Source organism: Lingula anatina, chromosome 2 (assembly GCF_051362555.1).
Source record: "Lingula anatina isolate TDL-2025a chromosome 2, LinAna3.0, whole genome shotgun sequence".
NCBI classification, from domain to species: Eukaryota; Metazoa; Brachiopoda; class Lingulata; order Lingulida; family Lingulidae; genus Lingula; species Lingula anatina.
In genome coordinates, this window is record NC_141768.1 from 29,745,531 (window position 1) to 29,764,480 (window position 18,950).

General features: G+C 35.0%; 1 protein-coding gene across 5 annotated transcripts in view; it reads right to left on the minus strand.

Annotated features, from left to right (window-relative positions):
- LOC106166661 (thyrostimulin alpha-2 subunit-like) overlaps nt 1-18,950 on the minus strand; it is a 33,729-nt gene that overhangs the window by 12,263 nt on the left and 2,516 nt on the right. For all 5 annotated transcript variants that reach the window (XM_087003844.1, XM_087003840.1, XM_087003841.1 and 2 more), the window contains one exon: nt 11,408-11,519. The gene's annotated coding sequence lies outside the window, so the exon portion shown is untranslated. The remainder of the gene's footprint in view (nt 1-11,407; nt 11,520-18,950) is intronic.

Consider the following 18,950-nt stretch of genomic DNA (forward strand, 5'->3'; position numbering starts at 1 on the left):
GCACCTCACATGCTTTTAGCTATGTACATTGCTAAACGCATTCAGGAATGAGGAAATACACACTATTTATGTGTTGTTTACTTCAGATACTGAGTACATTTAACTGACTCATGGTCAAACATATCCAGAAGGGATTTTGTTATCCTTCATAATTTACCAGAGCCCCTCTCCCCTAACCCATATCTTTGATTTCTAAGTCATAGTACAACTGTGATTGATAGTACTACTCACTAGTGGGCTGGATTTGGTCTTAAAGTGCAATTTAAGTTCACAAGTGACCTTACACGATCTTAAACATTACAGCAGTAGTCTTAAAATGTACTGAATCTGCTTTTAAGATCAAAAATGATCTAACATCTACTTAAATGGTCAAGCAGTTTCCTCCCCTCACAATGGGGGATACCTCCCCTCACAATAGAGGACACCTCTGCTCACAATAGGAGAAAGTATAAGGGGAGACAACTTAATTGGCTGTTAGACCAGAAATAGTCTTACTCATGGTTTAAGATCATGTAAGACTATTTGTGAACTTAAATTGCACTTTAAGACCAAATCAAGCCCACTAGTGACTGTGAATTGAATGTATTTCCACAACTTAAGACCCAACTGAATGTTGAGTCTTTTAATTAGCTTCAACTTTTTTAGGACATCTTGGTCTAATATACAATATCATCCTGTCTGCAAATTACTTATTCTGAAGGTCACACACCATGCCCAGGACAATGACTCTACTGATTAATCTTTCAATCCTCCTTAAATCCAAGTTAATTTAGACACTATTGATCACTATTGGATATAACAAACATTAGATTACAAAACTGAAGTTATTCGTAAGAGAATAATTACTGACTTTTCTTTGCCACATGCCAAATTTTCCTACTCGTAATAACTTATTATTGCTGGAAACTTCAACTTTAAGTACAAGTTCAAGTCTCAAATCCAGCTTATTTATATATATTAAGTAATATATTAAAGGGATAATAACTCTTCGTATGAGATTTATATTTCACAATAAAAACCTTGTGAATAACTCATAGAAATATAATATATTCTGTTTTACCACAAAAACAGCAGTTATAACTATTATTCTGATATCTGAACTTGTCTTTAGACCACGTTTTCTCCATTGATGTCTATACTCTGTTAAAATCTCTTAAGAGATTTTAACAAAAAACCAAACTTTTTAGAAAAAAACCAGGGACTAACTTTGAATGTAAAAATGGATTCATTAACCATTGGTAAGTATGGGAAAATTGATGTTTACTCCAGGAAAATTCATTTTTTGGCCAAAACGAAGAGTTATTATTGCTTTAATAATATCAGTAACACCAATTTGGATATCAGGTAAATGTATTTCTGATATTCTGATGATAATTTCAACTACTTTGGTGTATGAAATTTCAGTTATTTTTGTCTGTGAGCAGCCAGAGGAGATGGGAAGTTCACCTCAGTTAAAAAACCCAAAGAATGGCAAGAGACCAGAAATGAAGCACTCAAACATTATATGTTACCAACGAGGGGGGGTGAGGGGTGGGGTGGGGTGGGGGGCATAGAAAAGAAGGTCAAGAAAGATTGGAATATTATGTATCAAGTGCAAAGTTATAAATCAATACAATAGCTTCTTTCTTCAAACTTACTTTGCCACTGCAAAGAAAAACCAGCCATGTCATGTTATTTTGAACCATAATTGTATTCATGTTAACATGTTTATATTAAAACATATCACGTCAAAAGTTTTAAAAAACATTTATTTGAGACTTACTTGAAACCCGAATTTGCCCTTTATGCTTGTTCTGATTGGGCATCATGATTGGTCAAGATCGTGAGAGGCGATAGTGACTTAGACTCTGTAATTCCAGGTGAGCACCAAAAGTACTGCTTATTTTCTATTTTTTTTTCTATTCAATGAGTTTAAACAGCCCAGCTTCAATAGTAATTAGTAAAAATAATAATAAAAAAAAACTAACATATTTGATTGAATTTTCTGTGGGAGTGCCAAAGTAAATTTGCAGAAAGAAACTAGTATTGTACTGATTTCTCACTTATTGTCTTAGAGAAGACAACTGATATCTTTTAACAACAGAACTGATTGTGCTAGAAAAGACATTGGGTGAGATTTTATCAATTAATTACCATTGTCCAATAATTTAATTGAATGAGTGATCTTAGTAATCTTATAGAATTGAAATCGACAATAAATACATAAAAATCAAAATTTGGAACATATGTGGTAAAATTCAACAATAAACCAACATTGCAGTCTTGCCATGAGACCTAATACTAGGTAATGATATTGATGAACTGGTCACCCCATTTAGGCACTGGGGATGATTCTTAGCCATATGATAATAAACAGGTGACCAGTCCATCCCATTCATTACCTACTGAAAGGTCTCAGTGTGAGACAGCAATGTAGTTTTGTTACTGAATTTTACCATTTACCAAGTTCCAGAACATGATTTTATATATGTATTCTTGACTGTCCATTATGCTGACCTAATTTCAAATAAATCAAAAATACTGTTTTGGAGTTATGGAGTGAACAATACAGCTTCATAAATAAATAATAAAAAGCCCCATGCCATAACTTGTACACAGGTACATATGAAGCGAGAGAGTATATGCCCTGTAGCATACATAAATTATTAGTACCAGTTTCTTGCACAACACAAAATCCATACTTAAAAAAAAAACACACTTGAACTTAGGCTTCGTTCACATGCAATGTCTATTTTCTAAATTCTATTTTCTATTCGCGCTATCTTATGATCACGGTCTGTGCCCTGAATATCCCGCCGCGTAATTACTGGCAGCGCGAGCCAGTTACTTATAGTAACTTATAGTAACTGGCTCGCGCTGCCAGTAATTACGCCGCGGGATATTCAGGGCACAGACCGTGATCATAAGACATACCGCGAATAGAAAATAGAATTTAGAAAATAGACATTGCATGTGAATGAAGCCTTAATCTCTCAGGCAGCAGAAAAAAAAGCTTTAAAGAAACTTTTAAAGATGATCAGAATACCTATTTTTCTGTGAACACTTATAGTGTCTGTACATAAAAACTTATACAGACAATGCAGTGTCTTGCAATGAATGTTAAAGATGATTTCCACATTCTTAGAATGTGCCCATACATAATGCATCTACAGATAAACAGATGGATAGTCACCTGGAAACCAATCATCTTCTGAAAACCCTGATTCCACTTTATATCCACTACCCACACTTTTTCTGTTGAATGTATGTATACACATTTTCTTGCATATGGGACCTTTCCACTCTTAAAATAATATATCAGTGTTACAGTGGAAGCAGCAATGATCTATGACAACACGTCAGAGGATTTTCCATGCACTCTCACTAGGATACATTGTGAAACTAGTAAAACCCAATTTCATGGTATTGGTACCCAGATTATTTAATTTTCTTTAATAAATTCTACAAAGTTAGTGTATATAAACTCTAAGATGAATATTTTCAATTGACCTTAATGCATCTAAGAGGGTTAGTAATACATCTAAAACGCTTGCATGTTTAGACAGGAATGAAATAGTAATGTATATCATTAGTATATAATTGACAACTTTTAGTTAATCATATTGGTAGTTTATGTTGTATGGTAAGTCAGTATACATTGGAACTTTTCATACTCATAATAACACATCTTTTCTTAAAAGGTCATGTTTTTAGTTATTTTGCATCATTCGCTGATTTTTCCACTTGCTTAGCTGACCTTTTTAAGAATTTGATGTGTCATCTTTTGACTTGATTTTTTTACATAATACTTTATAAATTACGATGAATGGTGTTTTTAAGTCAGGGGAACAGACATACTGAAAGTAATGTCAAATGCACTTCACATTTACTCAGACTTTAAGCTTAATTGTTCTATCTCCCTGTTTGTTCATTTTCAGTTTTTCATAAAATCATATATATAAAGGTCACTGTTTATCTCAATAGTAGACATCCCCTGCTATGCAATGAGCAAAATGTATTTGTAGTGAACTTGCTTCAGTCTTAAACATACAGAAAAGATATCAAACTAGAGGATCAGAGAGGCGATACCGCCTCCGAATATTGTACCACCAGCTGGAGCAAGCGCATTCGTATAGACCCCCACATACACAAAATAAGGGGTGCAGCCACCAGTCTTGTGCTTGACAAGCTGTAAAAATGCAATCAACAAGAATTTTCAAAATATGCAAAAAATATATATAACTAAAAATGGTGCAATCAAAGTTAAGTTCATTGTAAGGTAGGTCAAAGGTCAATTTCAAGGTCACAGTAAATTGCCAGTATATGACTTCCTATCCAACTTCAATAGTAACTATGGACCTATCTCTGCCAGTTTTGGAGATAAAAGGGAAGCAAAATTTGCAAAGTTCAGTTCATGGTGAAAAGTAGGTCAAAGGTCAATTTCAAGGTCACAGTAAGATTGCCAGTATATGACTTCCTATTCAACTTCAATAGTAACTATGGACCTATCTCTGCCAGTTTTGGAGATAAAAGGGAAGCAAAATTTGCAAAGTTCAGTTCATGGTGAAAAGTAGGTCAAAGGTCAATTTCAAGGTCACATTTAGATTGCCAGTATATGACTTCCTATTCAACTTCAATAGTAACTATGGACCTATCTCTGCCAGTTTTGGAGATAAAAGGGAAGCAAAATTTGCAAAGTTCAGTTCATGGTGAAAAGAAGGTCAAAGGTCAATTTCAAGGTCACAGTAAAATTGCCAGTATATGACTTCCTATGCAAGTTCAATAGTAACTATGGACCTATCTCTGCCAGTTTTGGAGATAAAAGGGAAGCAAATTTTGCAAAGTTCAGTTCAAGGTGAAAAGTAGGTCAAAGGTCAATTTCAAGGTCACAGTAAAATTGCCAGTATATGACTTCCTATTCAAGTTCAATAGTAACTATGGACCTATCTCTGCCAGTTTTGGAGATAAAAGGGAAGCAAAATTTGCAAAGTTCAGTTCATGGTGATAAGTAGGTCAAAGGTCAATTTCAAGGTCACAGTAAGATTGCCAGTATATGACTTCCTATTCAACTTCAATAGTAACTATGGACCTATCTCTGTCAGTTTTGGAGATAAAAGGGAAGCAAAATTTGCAAAGTTCAGTTCATGGTGAAAAGTAGGTCAAAGGTCAATGTCAAGGTCACAGTAAGATTGCCAGTATATGACTTCCTATTCAACTTCAATAGTAACTATGGACCTATCTCTGCCAGTTTTGGAGATATAAGGGACTAAATGTTATAATTTTGGAGTTACCATAATGTGCCATAAATTTCCTACAGAAAAAATTAATTAAAATAAAGAAAAGGTCATTTTGGTCAAAGTTCTTGAAATGGGAGGTTCTCTGAAGTTGCAGAAGTTTAAATTTGATAAAATAATGTCATTTTTGACCACAAGTTGTCTGCTTTGCCAAGCATTATGTTTTATTTTTCCGGAGTTCAAAATTTATTATCCATTACCGTACTGCACATTTTTACGGAAGCCGACTGGTGTCATATGTTGAAAAAAAAAATTATCTCGAAATTTCGAGATAGCATTTTTTTTGTTCAAATTTCAAAATACTATCTCGAAATTTCGAGATAAATTTTTTTGCTCAAATATCAAAATGCTATCTCGAAATTTCGAGATAATTTTTTTTTTGTTCAAATTTCAAAATGCTATCTCGAAATTTCGAGATAAAAATTTTTTTTGTTCAAATTTCAAAATAGTATCTCGAAATTTCGAGATAATTTTTTTTTCTACATATGGCACCAGTCGGCTTCCGTACATTTTCCTTTCACCACCAATATGTACTTTCTGATACAGCGTAACTCGAAAACCGTATGGAATACAAAAAAACCGAGACCACCTCCAGTGTTGGGCTTTACATGCTCTACAAAATGAATGAAAAAGAATGGGTCTCTAGCATTAACGGTTCCCGAATTAGAGACAGTTTTCAGTTTCGGTATCTTATGGCCGCTACTCCTGTGAAAATGCACCGATTGACCCCAAATTCACGGAGATGAAAGATGACCTGAAGGGTAACACTTTCCAATAATATTATTGGTTAAGTCTGTGTGGCGTCTGAATAACAGGGCAAAAAATTTTTTTTTCATAAAAAATTTCATTTTTTTGAAAATTTTGACCCATTTGACCTTGAAGTAAAGGTCAAAGGTCAAATCCGAGGGTATATTTGAAATCTACACATATGACTTTTGGAAAGCCGTCTATAGAAATTTTTCCCGTAACTCCTTCTGTAGGGTAGATAATTAGCATTTAATTTTGCCATTTTTAGACAAGGGTGCATTGCAATGAGTGCCACACCCAGACCCCAATACCGACAAAGCCCAAATTTTACGTGGAACGAGTTGAGATTATAGGTGACCTAAATCCATGAGATGGGTAAGGGGGCCCTTACCGTCTAGGAGGAGAAGCGGTAACGGTAACATGGCGGCGGAGCCGGCGGAACGGACCGGACGGGACCGAAACCATGTGTACCGCCAGCGCTAACGCTGGTGGTAAATTTTTTTGTTCAAATTTCAAAATAGTATCTCGAAATTTCGAGATAATTTTTTTTTCTACATATGGCACCAGTGGGCTTCCGTACATTTTCCTTTCACCACCAATATGTACTTTTTGATACAGCGTAACTCGAAAACCGTATGGAATACAAAAAAACCGAGACCACCTCCAGTGTTGGGCTTTACATGCTCTACAAAATGCAAAAAAGAATGGGTCTCTAGCATTAACGGTTCCCGAATTAGAGACAGTTTTCAGTTTCGGTATCTTATGGCCGCTACTCCTGTGAAAATGCACCGATTGACCCCAAATTCACGGAGATGAAAGATGACCTGAAGGGTAACACTTTCCAATAATATTATTGGTTAAGTCTGTGTGGTGTCTGAATAACAGGGCAAAAAATTTTTTTTTCGTAAAAAATTTCATTTTTTTGAAAATTTTGGCCCATTTGACCTTGAAGTAAAGGTCAAAGGTCAAATCCGAGGGTATATTTGAAATCTACACATATGACTTTTGGAAAGCCGTCTGTAGAAATTTTTCACGTAACTCCTTCCGTAGGGTAGATAATTAGCATTTAATTTTGCCATTTTTGGACAAGGGTGCATTGCAATGAGTGCCACACCCAGACCCCAATACCGACAAAGCCCAAATTTTACGTGGAACGAGTTGAGATTATAGGTGACCTAAATCCATGAGATGGGTATGGGGGGCCTTACCGTCTAGGAGGAGAAGCGGTAACGGTAGCCGTCCGGCGGAGCCGGCGGAGCCGGCGGAACGATCCGGACGAGACCGAAACCATGTGTACCGCCAGCGCTAACGCTGGTGGTACAATGACCAGTCAAAGTGCTGCTTTATAGCTGCATCTTCATTTTTCATAAACCTTCACAAAATCTGAATATATTTACCTTGATCTAGAATTCTGTGTAAGCATTGTTTGAAAAAAACACATTCGCAGGAAGAAATGCATGATTAAAACCGATTTGATTTTGACAAAAAAGGTATGCCAACACACATGATGTATAAAGAAATGCTTATACAAGACCTGTGACTGAAACCATATTGTTTTTGAAAATAAATAAAATTATGCATTTTTCACGTGGAAAATTTGCATTATGTATGGCCAAATTCTAAGAATGTGGAAATCACCTTTAACAGTCATTGCAAGACACTGTTTTTAAATAAATGTGTGACATTCATTCTTGGACAACAGTCCTTGAAATGAATGTGCTAATGAGAATTCTCAAAAAGGTCTGCAATTGTGATAATTGTTATGATCAAAAACATATTACAATCAGCTTAAAACGTGGCTGTCAACGTTTCTTGGCGTCATAAAAGACTAGAACACGTGTAAGAGTCCATGTGAGGTGGTGTTCACTTTTCAGCCATAAGGGTGAATATGCACCAGGAATGTGGTCCAAGAAAGCAGTGCAAAAGTGACCCTCAAAACATGGTGAATCCATACTGTTGTGTGATAGGCTACAAAAACAACCAAAAAAAATCACACATCGTACTAGCTGGGTTGATCCAACTCTATGGGGATTCTTGCTAAAGTGCAATCGGTGGAATCAGCTTAATTGTCTGACAAGCCTCCTAGAGCAGCAAGTGGATAATTAGCTATTGTGTGCTGATGAAGCTGATTCCACTGATTGTACTTTAGTAAGAATCCTCCACATAATTGGACCAACCCAGCCAGTACAATGTGTGAATTTGAACGTGTCCTTTGACTCAACTTTCATCCTGTGTAACAGCAGGCCTGTAGCCAGGGAGAGTTGGGGGGGGGAGGGGGGGGGGGGTTCGAATGAACCATCCTTTTTGCTCAGAAAAGGTTCCCTTTGGGTTAAATTTTATCTCAGTACATAAAGGTTTCATGGTAAAAGGTCCACTTTTTCAGAAAAAGAATCCCCTTTTGAAATTGCTGGTTAAGGGCCTGAACAGCTCACCATCCGAATATTACTGAGGCAAAATAAAGGTAAAGAGGATTGTAAATTATCCTGTGACAATATCGATAAAATTCCTGCAAAAATGGATGAAATTTTTGGGGGGTTCGAAACATTATATAGGCCCTACATTTGGACAAGTAGCTCCTTCCAGTTTGTTTAACAGGGCACCCCCCCCCCCAAAAAAAAAAAAAATAATAATAATAAAAATAAGCATAAAAACCTCAGAGCATTTATCATCAATTTAACATCTTTCTATTTTGAGGCAAATAGCAATTGGGTGTACATGTGACTCCATCCCTGCTTGGATAAGATCTTATTTCAAAAATTGGCATTGTTGATGGCCAGTATGTGTATGGGATTCCATCCCATGCCATCATTTTGTTTTAAATGTTTTTTTTTATAAAGTTATGAGTCCCTAATTACAGATTTTCATTAAACAAAGGCATTATTTTGCTTTATTGATGATATAATCTGAACAAAGGCTTTTAAAAAAATCACTGACAGAGTTTTAAAGTCATAAAAATGACACTGGGGCATTTTTTATGGGTGTTCAGGTAAAGGAGAAATGTGAGAAACCGATTTTGCAATTTTTATCCCAAAACCACAATAACGAAGTCATCGGTATGATAACATTTGTGTAAATGCTGTGGAATTAAGTCATTGGGCATTAAAGATATACATTATCTGATATCCAAGAAATTGGAGTTGAATCCCACATCCCTTGAAAGAACCAGTGAAAATGAAAAATTCACAAAAAACAAACAACAACAACTATATAATAGAACTGACCTAGCTGTATTTCAGTGTCATTAATCACTCCAGTAACTTAAGGAACAATAAGTCACCCAGTTTTCCATTTTTTGTGCTACCTGTGGAAAGTGCACAGCAACATATCAGATGCAGGTGAAGGCTGTATGAAGAGACACACTGTGTCTGTACATAACAGGCAACAAAACTAAAAATTAAAGTCAATTTTTTTATTTTTAACCCAATACTTTAAAACTCTAGCAATTGTTTTGGTTCTTGAATTATCATTACTTTTATCTTACTGTCAATCTGTAGACTTTTTTAAAGCCCATCTTTGAAATCCATCCTCATTTGTCACGTTTTCATTTTTGTGGTGCTTTAACTGCAACATATACTGGATCAAAATGCATTCAGAAGCCCATCTGACCACATGTAGGGAGGCCACCAGAACAGGTTAAATGAAAACACCTGTTAACAGAAATAATGTGTCAAGGAACCAGATAGGAATTACCATTCCACATATATCAAGAATATGACAAAATAGAAGCCAGAATAGAACTGATCAGTTGCTTAGTTGTCCTAATTTTGCAGGTCATTTTTATAGTACTAACAAGAGAAGATATTGGTTTGCTGATTTGTGTCTGACTCAATTTACACTAATTTTTTTCTCTAAACAAGATGTTATGCATGTAAAAATCTTTGTAAGCAAACCACAGGAGAAGTTTGGCATTGGTTTTTTAACACTGTTTCTAACTTCTAAACAGGGCAAGTTTGTAACTCTAACACCAAACACAATCCAGTGATTGCTTGTCAGAATTGCCTGCCATTACTGAACCCCCTTTGTAAAGGCACAGTGTTTTGCCATGCTGCAGAAACATTTCTGGGGTAAAAATGAGGGAAAGTTCCACTAGGATCAACTTCACAGGTTGGAGAACTAAACAAACCACATGAGCTACAAGACAAAACCACAACTGATATCTTTTATACATGAAAATTACTAAAAATATCACTGGTTCTAGTGCTTAAACTGCAGGGTATCTGATTGATATGACAGATTTATTCCTGTGAAATTGATTAACCAGCATTTTGTTCAATAGGCATACCACCATCAAAGTTACCACAAGAACCAGCTTTACCTTGATTGTAGCATTTCTGTTTTCTTGATTTAGAAGAAAACTGATGATTGCAATGTTCTACACATGTAAAATCCATATAACACAGTCAAGCCTACATGTACCCGGTATGTGAAAGTTTTCACTCTCTTTATATAGTTGCTACATGTATCCAGCTTTACTGCTAAAAGTGCAATGCATGTGAGCTAAAATTTATGGATAAAACATATGCTTGTCAGAATTGTCTGCCATTACTGAACCCCCTCCGTACAATATTTTGCCATGCTGAAGAAACATTTCTGGGGTAAAAATGAAGGAAAGTTGCAGTAAGATCAACTTCATAGGCTGGATAACTAAACAACCATTGGACAAAACCACAAATGATATCTTTTATATTACATGAAAATTACTAAAAATATATTTGGTTCTAACGCTTAAACTGCAGGATATCTGATTGATATGACAGATTTATCCCTGTGAAATTGATTAAGCTGAATTTTGCTCAATAGGCATACCAATTCCACCATCAAAGTTACCATGAGTACCAGCTTTACCTTGATGGTAGCATTTCTGTTTTCTTGATTCAGAAGAAAACTGATGATTGTAATGTTCTACACATGTAAAATCCATGTAACACAGTCAAACTGATGTGAAAGTTTTAGTTCTCTTTAGTCTAGCTTTACTGCTAAGAGTGCAAGGCATGTGTGCTAAAATTTATGGACAAAACATATATCAAATAGAAATGCTACTTTTATTGAAATGTCATAATCATCCTCTTCCTACAAGACAGAGAACGTGGAACACTGGCCAAAATGCCCTAGTGATTCTCACACACACACACACACACACACACACACACACACAAAAAAAAAAAAAAAAAAGGGATTAGCATAACATAACTGTGTTTGACTTGATTATATAAAGATATAGCAAAGATTAGAAACAACACTTAATGTTTAAAAACATCAGCTTTGTAATTTCAGGAGAAATGTTAAGCTTTTCTAGGCAATATATGCATGTAGTTTAGGACAAAAGAATCACACTGCTAACTTACAATTAACCTTACAAGAAAACTTTGAAACAGGCTGAAACTCACCTTCAGATTCACTGTGCCACTTGTGATGCAAAGATGAAATGTCTATTTAGGTTTTGGTTTCCTGTTCTCCACACCTTTTCGTATGCAATAGCAAACCTTCTATTTTCTTTTCCTGTTAACAAGAAGAGAGAAAAAACATCTCAGATGTCTGTTATTGTGAAAAAAATCAAACATGCAAAATAATGTTTTATTTATATAATCAACGCACTGCTTGTACTACTTACAGTGCATTAGCTATTCTAATGACAACAAGTTTCTTAACAATGAGTTTGAACTACAAAAATGGACAGTTTTGTTTAAATAATTGTTAGCAATTGGTTAATTCAATGATAAAACATTAAGCTCTACAGTAATAGTAGTCGCTACAAAAAATATGATTCATTATAAATCCCGAAGCAATGTTTTGATGACTCTATAGAAAGCAAATTTGGTACATGTAAAAAGGTTAAGTTGTGAGTAACTAAAACATCCTGAAAAAATAAACTATTGGAATAACTGAAATGGCTGATATCTGTTGATAAATACCACAGGCATAATATGACCCTAACCATTCTAAGCTACACCTATACTACAGAGAAATGGATGTTATACATTCAAAATTTACTGCAAAAATGCACTGGATACAACACCACTATAGAACATATATAGTCATTCGGCATCACAACAAAACCAAAAAAAAAAAAGACATGTATCCAGCAATCTCAAAGGGGGTTCTTTTCTGAAAAGTGAACTTTTTTCTGCCTTAGTTGACTTGATCATTAGGAGAAATGGCATGGAAACTTGATCAAATTTTGATTCACAGCAGACATTTCCCAGCCATAAGGGAGTTTCATTCTATCCCCCTCTCCATCTAAGGGCACGAAAAAGTGTTGATAATGGCTGACATTTTTCCAAAGAAGAACCAAACACTATGCATCAATTAAGTATTGTGTCTCTCTGCCCACCTGTCTCCCAGCAAAGAAAAAGCACCAAATGTTAAGAGGTGTAACCAGCGGGGGCCAATTTTGACTACAGTACTGATTATGGCTTAACCTTTGTCTTTACACCTTTACAATCGTGAACAATCAGTCACTTTTATGTAAGTCTGCCCACAATCTTTCCAGGATTATATAAAAAAAAGGCAATTTTTCAATGTGGCAATTTTCCTTAAATATGCTGCCATGCCAAAATGACATGTATACAAGCACTGAACGCCTTTCCTAAGCTTCCTACAATCTTAAGCTCAACATATGGCCTTTATCCCTGTTGGCATGAATGTGATTTATTTCCCCCTTTACGTCATCTCTAGTAAACCACCCCCCATGTACATCGGGTCTTTTTTCAAGCTAATGAGCTGTACATAATGCTTGTTCATCTCTGAGAACTAATGGTCAATCCAATTGAAGAGGTGCTTCATAGCAGACAGACTTAATGACTCACAATAATCAAGATCTCCTATGAAATATTGAGCTATTAAACTGTGACAAAGTGGATTTTCCTCTATTCATGCAGTAATTCTCAGTTCAGGCTGACGTGTTTAGATTTGTGCTGTGAAGTAGAAAATGTTCAGTATTTCTTCAATAATTAATTAAACAAAATTAGATATATATTCAAATCAATCTGTTGGTATTACTGCTTTGTTCAGTATAAAAAAAGAAACTAACATAGCAAGTAATTTGATAAGCAGTGACTGCAATCTCTTTTAAAATGTGTCATATTTTCAGATTTTGGCAAGTAATTTGCTTTCAGCCGAACGAAGTTTAGACAAAACAATCAAAACCACAAAAACCGAAATGACATTTCAGAATATCTGTTGTATAACATAGTCAAATTGCATGGGTGCACAGAGTCAGTGACATAACAGAAGACTGATCAGTTACTACATGATCAGTTTACCCAGTTTTCTCAGAATGAGTTTCAGAACATTTATGGTTAACTTAACCTATGCCTACATTCTGCATAAACCCTTTCTTAAACCTGAAGCTACTACAGTATCCTAATCAGATTGGTTATACCAATTCACAGAGGCCAGTTTACTGCAGACTCTGTTTCCACTATGTGGGGCACCACACTGGTCATACATGAATGTGACTGATTGCCACTTATTAACATCAGTTCAACAGTAATGTTTGAAGTTATACAGCAGTTATGGTGCAAGTGTGTGCTATGCATTTCCAGAGTGAGTGAAATGTAATTGGACTCTAGGATCAACATCTTTTAGGGTTTCACTGAATAATAAAATTTAATCAGCTTTCAAATGTAAATATGAATACACTCGGAACAAGTAAAGATGTAATGTTTAGAGGCAGTGTCATTTAGATGAACACATTTTACATTACAGAAGTGCAATGTACCCTTGCATTCAATCCAAACTGATATCTGTACTAGAGCAATTTTCTGAATTGTAATTTGTAACAGTTAAATAAATACTACTACAAAAATGTGGACAAAACACAAAACTGAATTTTGTGAAAAAAAAAGTGTTATAAAAACTTAAATCAGTGGCGAATCCAAGTTACATGTATCAAGATAAAAAGGAAAATAAATTTGCCTTTCCGTCCCTTTTTTCCTTTTGGGGAAAAATGCAGTTTGTGGCATTTTGAAACTTAGTTTAAATAATCCTTTTGTGGGCTGCAGTGTCTTTTCTCCCTTTTTGAGAAGACTTGGAGGTGGATCCATAAATATATTTTGAACAAAATGTATAGGTGGGATCTACCTATGATTAATGAAGATGTCCTTCTTTTGGAGCATTAGAGCTTCAAAAATTACTCTTTTTCAACTTCTTTTCAATCTAAAGCAAAAAAAAAAAAAAAACCTGATCAAATACAAATATATAAAATTCCTGCTCTTATAGAGCAGTTTACACACTAACTTAATAGGTCTGGATAATCTACAGAAAACAGTCCAGCCTAAAGACAGATGGGGTAGCAAAGAGTGAAAAAAAAAACCCTGAACATTTTTCATTTTTTAGATGGACATACTCCACAAAAAATTTAAACTAACAAAACATACATTAAAAACTGTTAAAGAAAAGTGCATCAAGAAGTGACTGAAAAATTCAATAACAACAACCCCTATGTGCTGTGTACTTGCCTCTTTCTGACACAATTAGGATGTTCAAGTTCAATATTTAAACCAACATTTCTACCACACGCATGCACATCTAAATTTAAATGTCACCGAAAATTTCTATATAAGCAATGCACTTCAAATCAGTTTGACCATGACTTTCAAACAGGTTTTTAAAGAGGACCTCCAGAAATCTAGGGATCTGAGTAGCAATTCAAATATATGTGTAGCGTCTTCAGTGCATGTAACATATTGTTAACTGTAGAGCATTGAAGTGTCTCTCAGTTTATCCTCCCACAGTGTCTGGTACCAACAAGTAGATCTAATGTGCTACTGCACAACATCTGTCTGCCAGACCTTCAAGAATAGCTTCATTGGTCTTTCAATCAAAGAACAAGATTTTTAGTGTCTATCATCTAAGAGTATTAGAGGGGAATAGCAACAAATAGTCTCCATGCTTCGCAGAGCATTACCTTGTCCCTGGGAAGAATTGACACCATCATCTATCTTCATTGACCACAAAACATGCATCTTATTTTGTTTGGTGCCTTTTTACTCCCGACAAATCAATCTGAAACATATTCAGGATGGTGTTAGGACAAAAGTCCTCAGACACTTCAGATACAATCAGAATGGTTTTTAACAAGATTGGTTTGGAGTCTAAAACCAAATATTTGACAAAAAATTAATTCACCATGAATGTTATTTGAGAGGTTGCCAGTACTGCATTATCTTTTCAGTGGTAAGGATGAAAATCAATGCACCAGAAATATGGTCTTAGAAAGAAACACTAAGTGGCCTATAAAACATGGTGAATTTGAACTTTTGTGCAATAGGCTGTCAATTTGACAGAGCTTAAAGGGATGGGAACTCTTCATTTTGGATGGAAAAGTGCCATTTTGGGGGTAAAAACTAAAAAATCAGTTTGTCATATTTCTCCTTGACATGAGTACCCATGATCACAATTTCAATGCTGATTTAATGACACCATTTAGTACTGCAAAACCCTGCCAGTGATTTTTCTTAAAAGTCTTAGTTCTGATTTTATCGTTGAAAAAGCAAAATAATGTCTTTGTTTAATAAAAATCTGTAATTAGGGGCTCATAACTCCAAGAACATTTAAACCAAAATGATGACACAGGATGGTAGCCCATACACGCAGGATCAACTCTGCCAATTTCCGTGATAAAATCTTGTTCAGGGATGAAGTTACGCCCCATACCGATAGCTATCTCATCTCAAAATAAAAAGGTGTTAAATTGACGATTAAAGCTCTAAGTTGCCCATGCTTATACACTGCCACGAGATATATAAATGCCTATATTTTATATTTTCAAGGGTTTTCTTATTGTTTTAAATCATCACAAAGATAGATAAGAAATTAGACGCAGGAAAAAACTCATTTTTGGTATCCAGGTGATTATAAATACCCTTAAGAGATTACAGAGGAGAGCCATTTATGAAGGTCCACATGGTCTAATGCCAAACACAGGCTTCAGAATAACTGTCACCGTAATAATCACCAGTATGGTGTTAAAATGGAATTTACTATATTTACATGTTTTGTTTACAAGGTATTTATTATGGAATTTTGAATCTTACATAAAGAGTTGTCATCTCTTTAAAGATGCACTTGAAGTCAAATTTTTTGCTGCAAAAGCTGATCAAATGCCACTATATAGTTTCAAAAAGTATAACTTAGAGAAAAACCAAAAGAAATTATTTCATATTACCAGAAAAATGTTATTTAAGCGGATTTTACTACTCGATTTCAGTGCTGTATATAAACGGGACAGATAAGGAGATCAGATAAGTAGGTCAAATTTAGGACCAAAAGTGAGAAGAAGGTACAGTATAAAGTTCTTTTAAGTCTGATCAAATGATTAATTTGCATTTATCCTTTGGCATGTTGTCTCTATTTGAGTCGTATAAGAAACAAATAGAAGTGGTTTATATGCATTATTGGGAATCCATGCTCCACTGACGCTTGGTTCAATTGTACCTTTAAGAGAGAACAGCACAAATAATATCCATGGATAAATTCTGACAGCTTTTATACATTGCTTCCAGTCAATGTCACATGCACAGCTTAGGACCACTTAGAAAAATTACACACTGCTCCCCTGACAAATTTATTCTATCTGCCAGCATGGTGACACATTTTCAATGCAGAATGGTTTTATTTCAAAAATTTTCAGACAATGACAACATCAGAACTGACAGTTTCATTTAAAGGTCACGCACAATCTAAGTGTACCCTATTTTCATAATTTTTCTGGCATCCACTAATGGACAGTCTTACATCTCTGCTCTTATTATCTCTCTAATGGTTTTAGCATTTAACCTTTTGGAAAATGCTTCTCCATTTAATGATGGATAACATGCAAATAAGTAATTGCACAATCTCTGAGTCTCCTCAGGACATTTTGTCCCAAATTATGACAAGACATAATATCCATTTAATGTTAACTGTAGATCACCTTTGATTCTACAGATAAATATGAACAAGCTTAAGAAGGTTTTGCATGTGTAGCAAAACAGTTGGATTTAACTTATATCAATTAATTATCTACAACATTCGCAGATTGCTTACTTTACAATATATGTAATTCAAGACTAAAGAATGCAGGAAACAATATAAGCCTCTAATATTGTCAGCAATTAGCTGGATAATATTTGCCAATCGTAAATCATTTTGCAAGAAAACTATACTGTAATGCAATCTTTAGGATCAAAGTAAATTTAATTTTTTTTCAAATAAGTTTGGGGGCATGGCATCTATAATGTGTCAGCATTCTCACCAGTGGAAAATTCTGGGCCCATAGAGGTATTTTAAATGGCTTTATAAAACTGACGTGTCTGATTGCTTGAAGAGTTGTTAAATATGTTCATTATATTTCACATAAAATTTTTGTCCCGCTTCTACCCAATTCAGTCCTGGATCCGTCTGTTAGTGAACATGGGCCTTCACACACACAGGACACCTAACAGCTTTCACAGCTTTCAAGGATGCAATTTACCTTTTGTTGATTTATTGGTGGTCTGTTTGCAGTGTTCAATATCTCACATGCAGCTACCATAGCTGTACCTTCATAAACATCTTTCCAAAATGACTAGAAATTCAGACTGCAGACTAAATATCATATCAAGCTATGCATGGATAAAGAATGCAACAGGGAAATTAATACAAAGTGATTCATTGTGACAGCAAAATTGATACATACTGTAGTAGTAATGGATACTTGGATATGCAATTTTTCACAAACCCTCAGCCTAAATGGCATGTTTAGAAATCATGAATTAGATGTGACCCATGAAAAATAAAAATGGTATGAGCTTGATTTATCTTAATAGCCCACTTTTTATAGTAATGACAGTATTATGTCCAAATTGTGACAAAATGCAACTGTTATAATCAGCTTTGTAAATAACCATTGTATTTTTGATATAAAGTCAGTAGTTTATGTGGAAGAAATGTAGTGTTCCTGGGACTGGCTTGACACAATCACATCTAACTAACACTGATGTCATTCAAGTGGCCTTTTGTAAACTTTCCTGTGTAGGTGAAGCAGGCTTACAGAAAAAACTCCACCAAAAAATAAAAGAAATAAATAAGTTGTGGATTTGAAAAAAAAAACAAAACAAAAAAAAAAAAGCTTTGGGCCACAGGTTTCCTGGGTTTTTAATACAAATTTGGCTGGTCTAAGACCCCATTCCCACAGATTTTAGATCGATCTATCCCTGTGGGGAGTCTCACTAGATTACTGTCAGCTTAGCCATCTTAAATGTCTGTCCCGCCTCCTTAAAGCTGTAAGGGGGTAATAAATTACCGTGCACGCTCGGCTGACAGCAATTTAGCGAGGACCCCCAGGGAGTTAGGTCGATCTAGATGGATCGATCTAAATTTATGGGAATGCAGTCTAAGGGTTACCTCTTGCACATTTAATATACATCTATATTTGATAGCTTTTTTCTTTCCTTGTCTCAAAGTTGGATGCAATCTTTTTCAACTTCCTATTTTTGATTAAAAAAAAACTGTATAACATATTTAGTTGAGCTAATATATCATTGACCAAAGATAAAGGCAATATATTTCAATCTCTCTTTCTCTCAGTGATTTGAGGAGGCCTTATTTAGTTGTGTTGTTACGTTATTGACAACTGTTACAGCTAACTGCAACATATTTCATTCTTTTTCTCTCACTGAATTGATTGAAGCCTTTCGTCATGCCACCTGTATGTCAGACTGTTGATCAATACCTTTTGACACCAGCAGTAATAACTTATCTGGCTTGACATTTGCCAGATTTGCAAGTAAAAACAACTTCATTCACCATTCACTGACAGCTGGTCCATGATACCGCAGTGTTGAACATGCTTCTAATTTGGGAGGAAATTAAAATATTAGAGACACATTGTAAGGTTAATAGAATTATAATTGGTATAGCGTGTGTTGTGCTTGGCTTGACATTCCATATAAAACACATTACAGTTAT